The sequence below is a fragment of the Anarrhichthys ocellatus genome, unplaced genomic scaffold (genome assembly GCF_004355925.1).
Source record: "Anarrhichthys ocellatus isolate YVR2014 unplaced genomic scaffold, GSC_Weel_1.0 scaffold94, whole genome shotgun sequence".
In the NCBI taxonomy this organism is placed as follows: Eukaryota; Metazoa; Chordata; class Actinopteri; order Perciformes; family Anarhichadidae; genus Anarrhichthys; species Anarrhichthys ocellatus.
Window position 1 is genome coordinate 400398 of NW_022280124.1, and position 7697 is coordinate 408094.

At 42.3% G+C, this 7697-nt stretch overlaps 1 non-coding gene across 1 annotated transcript; it reads left to right on the plus strand.

Moving 5' to 3' along the window:
• Positions 1 to 272: 272 nt before the first annotated feature.
• LOC116398945 (5S ribosomal RNA) lies at positions 273 to 391 on the plus strand. Its single transcript, XR_004213785.1, has one exon. It is a non-coding gene; the product is annotated as a 5S ribosomal RNA (ribosomal RNA).
• Positions 392 to 7697: the final 7306 nt, after the last annotated feature.

A 7697-nucleotide genomic window follows, 5' to 3' on the forward strand; every position in this document is an offset into this window, starting at 1 on the left:
ATTAGAGTGTGAAACTCCAGGTACTGGTTTTGTAAAAAGCCATTAAACTCCAACAAGCTGCGAGTGTTCTGTCTGCTCATGTTTATGTGTGGGTGAGTGCAACACAGTGAAGTGCCTGACAGAGAAATCAGAGCGGTGAGCCAATCCTCACTAGCATAGTGCCTATTAGCTTTGTAACAAATCTGAGCCCTGGATCAGAAAATGATGTTAAAGAATTTTGTATTCATTTCTTTCATGGAATTTTTGGTATGAGAGGTAGTTGACAAGCACTGGCTTACGGCCATACCTCTCTGATTGCGCCCGATCTCGTCTGATCTCGGAAGCTAAGCAGAGTCGGGCCTGGTTCGTACTTGGATGGGAGACAGCCTGGGAATACCAGGTGCTGTAAGTTCTAGAAGAACATTTTTAAGAGATAAGCACTGGCCCTTATCAGCAGAAAAAGCTACTATTTTGGTTGATCAAGGAACGGCTTCAAATGATATCAGCCCAGTTAACACCAACGCAACAGTGCAACAAAATAGTGTTGGGGTCTGACTCTGACCTCATGATGACTAGGGCCCTCATATGCTGGCCTTCTTTCAACAAAGGGCCTGGTCTGGGTGCTGATAAGGCCAGGCTCCAAGGAAGGTGACCACACCTAACAGCTCCAGCCAAACTTAAATGCTGGCCTCTCATTGGCCAAAAGGGACCCCCCCCCACCGGTTTTACGACCTGAGGAGAGGCATCTGATAAAACCAAGCATCAGTTTCAAACAATTCCCTTTCCGTTAAAGCTCACTTGGTGCTAGGAGGTCCACAAGGAATCGTTTGCCTCTCGAAAAATCCTATTAGGTCTCAAGTCAAATTCACTGGACGAACATAGACTGTGTTTTTATATTTTTGTTTTTGGATCCTGCAGTGAGAGAAAGGATGGCCAAAGGATAATTCCCTTTTTCTTCACCGAAGAGCCCTCCTCTGCAGAGACTGAGGCTGAATTGCGCCACGCTTGGAGCTGCACAACCGAGTGGAGTTCCCCACTCGAAGGACCATCCGACTAAAAGAAACCTTCTCATAGTGAGAGTTTATCTGGTGTCTGGGCTTAATTAGGTCATTTAGTGTGTTATTCCTTTAGCTTGTTATTACTGTAGTGTTTAGAATGTGTTATTGTGCAAGCATCGTGGACCGCTGAGTCCTGCTATACTGTGTATTTACTGCTGTAACTGTGTTGCATTAGGTCAGTCACTGCTAGTGGATTTGGAGATTGTGGTTTTATTACTTTAAAGACCAGAACCACGGCGGGCCGAACCTCAATTCGCCGGCCGGGTTTCAGGGTGATAAAAAAGCAATATTCGTATTTCACCGCGTTGATAAAGATCTGCTTTGTTTTGGGGATTATTTTATTTTGTTCGGTTTTGTTTTCTCTTCTTTCAATCGGCTCCGTGAGTATGATTTAGAACTGTAACTATCACTGCATAAACGTGGCTGGCCGGATCTGAATCTGACCGCAGTTTTTACGTGACAGAGAAGCTGTTCTTACATCTTACGGCGGCGCTAAGTGCCTTGCTTTAGAGTTCCTTTCTTTCTCTCTCTCTCTTGCTACTAACACACACACACATAGTTAGACACACATACTGATTTAGCTAACCATCTCAGACACGTAGGTATGTAGTCTATTGTCTCAACCCACATTGTGCATCGACCTACAGTGGACAGACGGTGGGGAGAAAGGTGAAGGAGGCTGGGGTGTGGCAAAACAAGTCCATACCAGTTCCGGAGAGCATCGTGGACTACAATCGTAGCATGGGTGGTGTGGATTTATCTGATGCTCTGATCAGATTTTACAGTGTCCGCCACAAGACGATGAAGTGGTACAAGACTTTTTTTTACCACTGTGTGGACAGTCATCTTTTGCACAAGGAGCTGTTCAAGTTGAGGCAGTATCCCACCCAGACAAAGCCCTTCACCCACAAGACCTAAATAATGTAAATGGTTTATTGGTTTTACCTGTGTAATAATGTCCTATGCTCATTACTAATTTTGCTTCTTCCCCTGAGTCTTTGTGCTTTCTCGCCTCACAGGTTCCATGGATCGTGGTTTTATCTGGACCCTGGTCCTTCCTCCCGCCATGGCCCTGCTGACTCCCACTGCTAATATCACTTTAATTATTACTCACGTTACTATTTTATATTACCGATACCATTATGCACATTAATGAATTTGCTTCTTCACTCTCTGTGCTTTCTCGCTTCGCAGGTTCCCGTGGATCCTGGTTATACCTGGACCCTGGTCTTGCCTCCTGCCGTGGTTCTGTCACATTGAATGTGTTGTAACTCTGTTATGCTGTTCATTCTGTACACATGACATCTATTGCACTTCTGTCCATCCTGGGAGAGGGATCCCTCTGTTGCTCTCCCACAGGTCTCTCCCTCTTTTCTCCCCGTTAAAGTTTTCATTGGGGGAGTTGTTCCTGTACCGATGTGAGGGTCTTGGGACAGAGGATGTCGTCTGTGTACAGATTGTAAAGCCCTCTGAGGCAAATTTGTGATTTCTTATTTTGGGCTATACAAAATTGTCAGGGGTATGGGAAAAACTGGTATCAGGGGATGGACCCAAATGCAGAGAGACACAGGAGCAGCAGGATATATGAAGGTGATTTAATAGTTAAACAAAAAAAAATCTCCAAAACAAAACTTGGTGAGCAAGACAGTCCAAAAATCCAAAGGAAAAACAAGGAACGAGTAAAACACAAAACAGGATCAGGATCTCAAAAAGAAAAAAAACACGAGGGATACATACATGAAAAAACAGAGCAAAGCAGGACAAGGAAGAACATACTTTTACATATCTCAGCAGAGCAGGAAACACAACAGACAAACCGATACTGACACAGGGGACACACAGGGTTTAAATACACTGGGGAGGTGCAGGTGATTAGACACTGGAGGATTCAATCAGGGGTGGGGTAGACAATCACACAGGTGGCAAAACATACAAAGACAGGAAGTGAAGAGAACACACGACATAAGAGGCAGGGAAATACAAAATAAAACAGGAAACAGCCTAAACCAAACCCAAGACTGTGACAGAACACCCCCCTCAAGGGACGGATTCCAGACGTCACAACCATTTACAAAGTTTTTTCATGATGTCATTTTTAGCTTCCACCTGCTGCTAGCTCAGCACGTTGCTTGCTGAAATGCACCCTGGGAATTTTTGGCACTTATAATTTACCGGGAAAGTTTAATTTTTATCTGAGCCGTAGAATTGCTGCAACTGTGAGTCACGCAACATCCTCTGTGGGAAAAATCGGAGCCAGGCTGCACTCCGATTTAATTGACAATTCAGATAAAATTAAAGCTGCGAGCAGCGATGAACGGGCCCTCGCATCCTCCAGCACGTCGGGGGTGCCGGCGGGACTCTGGCCTGCGCGTCCGAGAACGTCCACGAGTGAGATGTTTTTAATCCCGTGTGGACCGCCTGATGCTGGAAATGATGCTTTGCAAATAGTCCGATGCTTCCTGTATCCGCTGCCTGGCTCTACAGAACACGTGCATTATGTAGCTCTATATCAAGTGTTAAACCACATTGTGTAAACGTCATGTAAATCAGATGGTGTTTGTCAAAAAATGCAGATTTACTTTCGCCAGCAGGTGGCGCTGTGAGTATTAGGGAAAATTAGCTTGTAGACATCCTCAGGCCATGAGTGTTATCAAGCATGTGAAGTTTGGGACCGTTTGGAACAAGTCCAGCTGAGTTACAACAGACATTTCCTTTAGCCAGTAGGCTTCGCAGGTTTACTGTAGCGCCCCTTAGTTGTCGAATGCAAAAGAATTCTCGGGGTTTGTTACGGGATGCGATGTGCACATATGCTGAAAATTTAGGGAATTTAGGACAAATGGTTGAGAAGTTATGTGTATTGATATTATGCCACGCCCCTAAGAAGTATATTGGTCCGTATCTTGTAAACGCTAAGATATATAAAACAGCTTTTGATAACTTTAGATGATATAGGTCCATTAATGATCCGCAGTAAATTTCGTAGAAATCGGACCCAGCGTGTAGGAGTTTGCAAAAACGTGTTTTTTTCACGAAATTCAATATGGCGGAAAATCGAGGCGGAGCTTAGAGGTCTGAGAGGCTTTTTTGTAGATTTAGTCGATGTGGACGTGTGTTGAATTTCAAGTAAATCGGACATACTGGCCGAGGGGCGTCGCCGGTCCGACTTGTAGGGGGCGCTAGAGAGCCATTTCTTTACACAGAAAGATGCATTCTTTTTCAGATGTCTCCAAAATTTGGTGAGTTTTCGTGCATGGTAAGTCCTCCAACCATGCGTACGTTTACCCAAATGAGTACAATTTCAATAGGGCCTTCGCTGTCCCGACGTTGTCGGTTGCTTGGGCCCTAATTAAATAAGTTTAGACAATAAAAAGTAAGCTGTGCCACCGCAGAAAAGGGGACAGTGCAGTATTTGTAATGAACTAACACAAAACAAGATAAAATGCTGCCGGCCTTCAACATTCAACTCCATGGCAATGTTATGAATTATGAATTATGAAGCACAAGTGCAGCGCAGTTTAATATAGCATGCTACTATATACAGCATAAACAGGGTTATAAAAAAGCATGAAGACCTTGGAATATAAGGTTTGCATGTTAATTCATCTACAAATGACTGAAGTAGAAAAGTGCTTGTGCTACCATGGCCAGAAAGTCTCAGCAATCAGTCACTAAAGCAGCTGATTTCACTGATTAACATTACTTTAACGAGAAGAGAAAGTAATCAGCGAAATGAGCTGCAGTGATGTGAAGGTAGATGAGAACCTTTAAACAGAAGGATACTGGGGCACAGTTCCGAATCTGAGCTGCAGAAGACACCGTGCACATTCACAGGAGGCGCTATTTACCAACCACCTCATCAAAAATTGGTGCCATTTCTTTTTGATTCTCTTTAGTTCATGTCATCTTTCTCAAGCCCACTGAGTTTTACTGGATGGTCAAGTGGGGTCAAGTGGCTATTTGTAATACAACTGACGCATACACCCTTTTTACAAGTCCTGTTTTGTTTCAGTTAGCACAGACCCTGAAATGCTCCTCCATGTCCAAGTGGTAAAACCGTATGAACGGACAGCTGGCCGCAAATATGGCCTCAACACTCACCCCGCTGAACAGACCGCCGACTCTTTGTATTCATATCTATATATAAATATCTTATCTATATAGATGCCAACAGCATTTAGTGAAAATATGACATTCTGGCAGTGGCTGGCCGTGCATTTTCTACCTGTGCCTTCAGTGCTGTCCCACTACAGTTGAACCACCTCCTAATAACCTCATTATGACGCTACAGCTACGGTTATTAATTGTTTCGTGTAAATACCTCAATATTCACATAACACTGCAACATTTGACAAGTGAAAAAAATGTTACATGAAGCTCAACACCTATAACGGCTACAAATGCAGTAACTGCAGATACATGAATACGAGCAAAACTATAAAGGATGCAGGTCTGTCACTATGACGCAGCATGATGGGATGCTTCATCATTATCAGACAATGCATATAGTCAAAATCGATCCAGCAAAGCTGCTGCGCTAAAACACGCATTCCGTCACACACTCAGGGGCACCATTTAAATATTATTCACATCAGAGGGAACAATATTAACCAAATCATAAAAACGACACGATAGAAAAATGAACACAGTAGTAACGCTACTGCAGGTGTAAAAAAACAAAAGCAGTTCACTTACCAAAGCTGCTGTTCACTATTTAAAGACAAAGTCCATCAACCTTTCTTTGTTAGAGTTCAATGACAGGGTTGTACAGAACATCGGTGCGGTTCAGTAAGAGGTCCTCCTCGATTCATGGACGCTAGTGATAACAGTCAAGCCTCTGTGAAGGATTTCAGTATTAAAAACATTATTAGTATGATTAAATAGCACCAAGTGCTGAGTAAAAGTGTCACAATAATAAGAATGTCAAAAATATGTCAAAAAGTCACAATATGTGTGCAATGTATTATATGTTTACAATATGCTTACTTAGAGGATATTATATTACAGTATATTAACTCATTGAATGTATTAAATGAATGTATTAAACCATAAAAGCATAGTCACTGTAGGTATTAAAACACTGTAAGAATAAGTCTTGAGGGTCAGATAGGGATATTCTGAGCGAGGCTTTACAGACATGCAGCAGAGAGGAGAAGCAGTGATACCAAATAAGGTGACATGCAACAGCGAACGGAGGTGACCTAATCGATGGAGAATGCGGCCAGAGAGGAGATGGACAGACCGGCCATGCGGGCCACGACGGAGAGGAGGAGTTTGAAGATGTTTGCCACAAAGGATCGATATAGGGAGGGGACCTAGTGCACACATTCCTGTGTGAAATCCAGTCACACAAACTAATTACATTTATATTTTTTGCTGGTTATCCATTGAAGTACATTCCGTAACCCTCATATTGGTGGTGGCCAACATTAATTTGTTTTTAATAAATAGCAAAAAGAGATTATTCAAGAACATATATGACTGTAATCCTCAGTCCTCTGAGGAAACCAGCCGTTTGAGTGGCGAGGACTCTCTGTGAGAAATGAGGCTGTAAGTACAGGGAGAGCGTAAACCATAGGAGCTATGATCACTGATTAATGTCTGAAGGAGCTCAAACTCCATAAAACCTTCCAATGACTTTTTAGAGATATGACTCTTGTGACCAAGCACTCCTACGTTAAACAACTTCCAGCTGCTCTCTCCACAATCTGTTTCCAGGTAGTTCAGTTGTCTTGCTCAAAAACTCCTGAAAACCTTTTCTTTCATTGAGTTCCACAAAGAGTTCAGTCTTTGAAATGCCAGAATAAATTAAAGATTTTCACTTAAAACTGGCCAAAGTCAGTTAGTGTGTAATCAGCTGTAGAGATAAGCTTAAGTGAAATAAACCTTTTTCCATTTTATGCTGCAGACCAGGCTATGTTTTGTTATTTATTGTTTTATTTGATTATTTTAGCAATATTTACCACTTCAAATCCCCAGAGTTTTTCAGACAGGTAAGCAAGAATCAGTAACATTTTCATATGAGTGTAACAAGTGTTTTCTCTCTACTACTGGTTGATCTTACCAAATAGTTGCTCATGAAAGCTAATGTAAACCTTTATTTTCCTCCAACTTGACAGTGGCATGAGTTTTTTGAAATCGTTATTTTATTGACAGCTGATACAGCCTGGATAATTACTTTAACTATCCACAACTTCACCAGCATTTAACTGTACTGTACTGATCCATTCTACGCCCTAGTGAGCTGTTTAAAATATTCTAAAAACACCATTTTTATTTGTTCAGTGATAATAAGACAACTGTTTAAGGCTCACAATGGTAGCTTGTTCTGTCGTAACCACAGCGGTTATAAAGTACAACATGGATTTCATCAGCAGAGGTAGTTTGCCAACTTAAAAACTTAGTATGGCAAAAACACAATTGGCAGAGTGGCGCTGTTCCTCTGGCTATCCGGTCATGCTCCATGTATCCTGAGTATATCTAGCATAAATGTATTACTGGTTATCCAGCATTCAAGTCCCGCTGCAGACAGGATAGACTACGGTGACCCCATTTTCACACCCCCAAAACCTTAAGTGTACCCCAAGTTCATGCATACTCTTATGCACACACCATAGAAATAGTTTATCAGGATGGGACAATTTTTCCAGTGCTAAGCAAGCC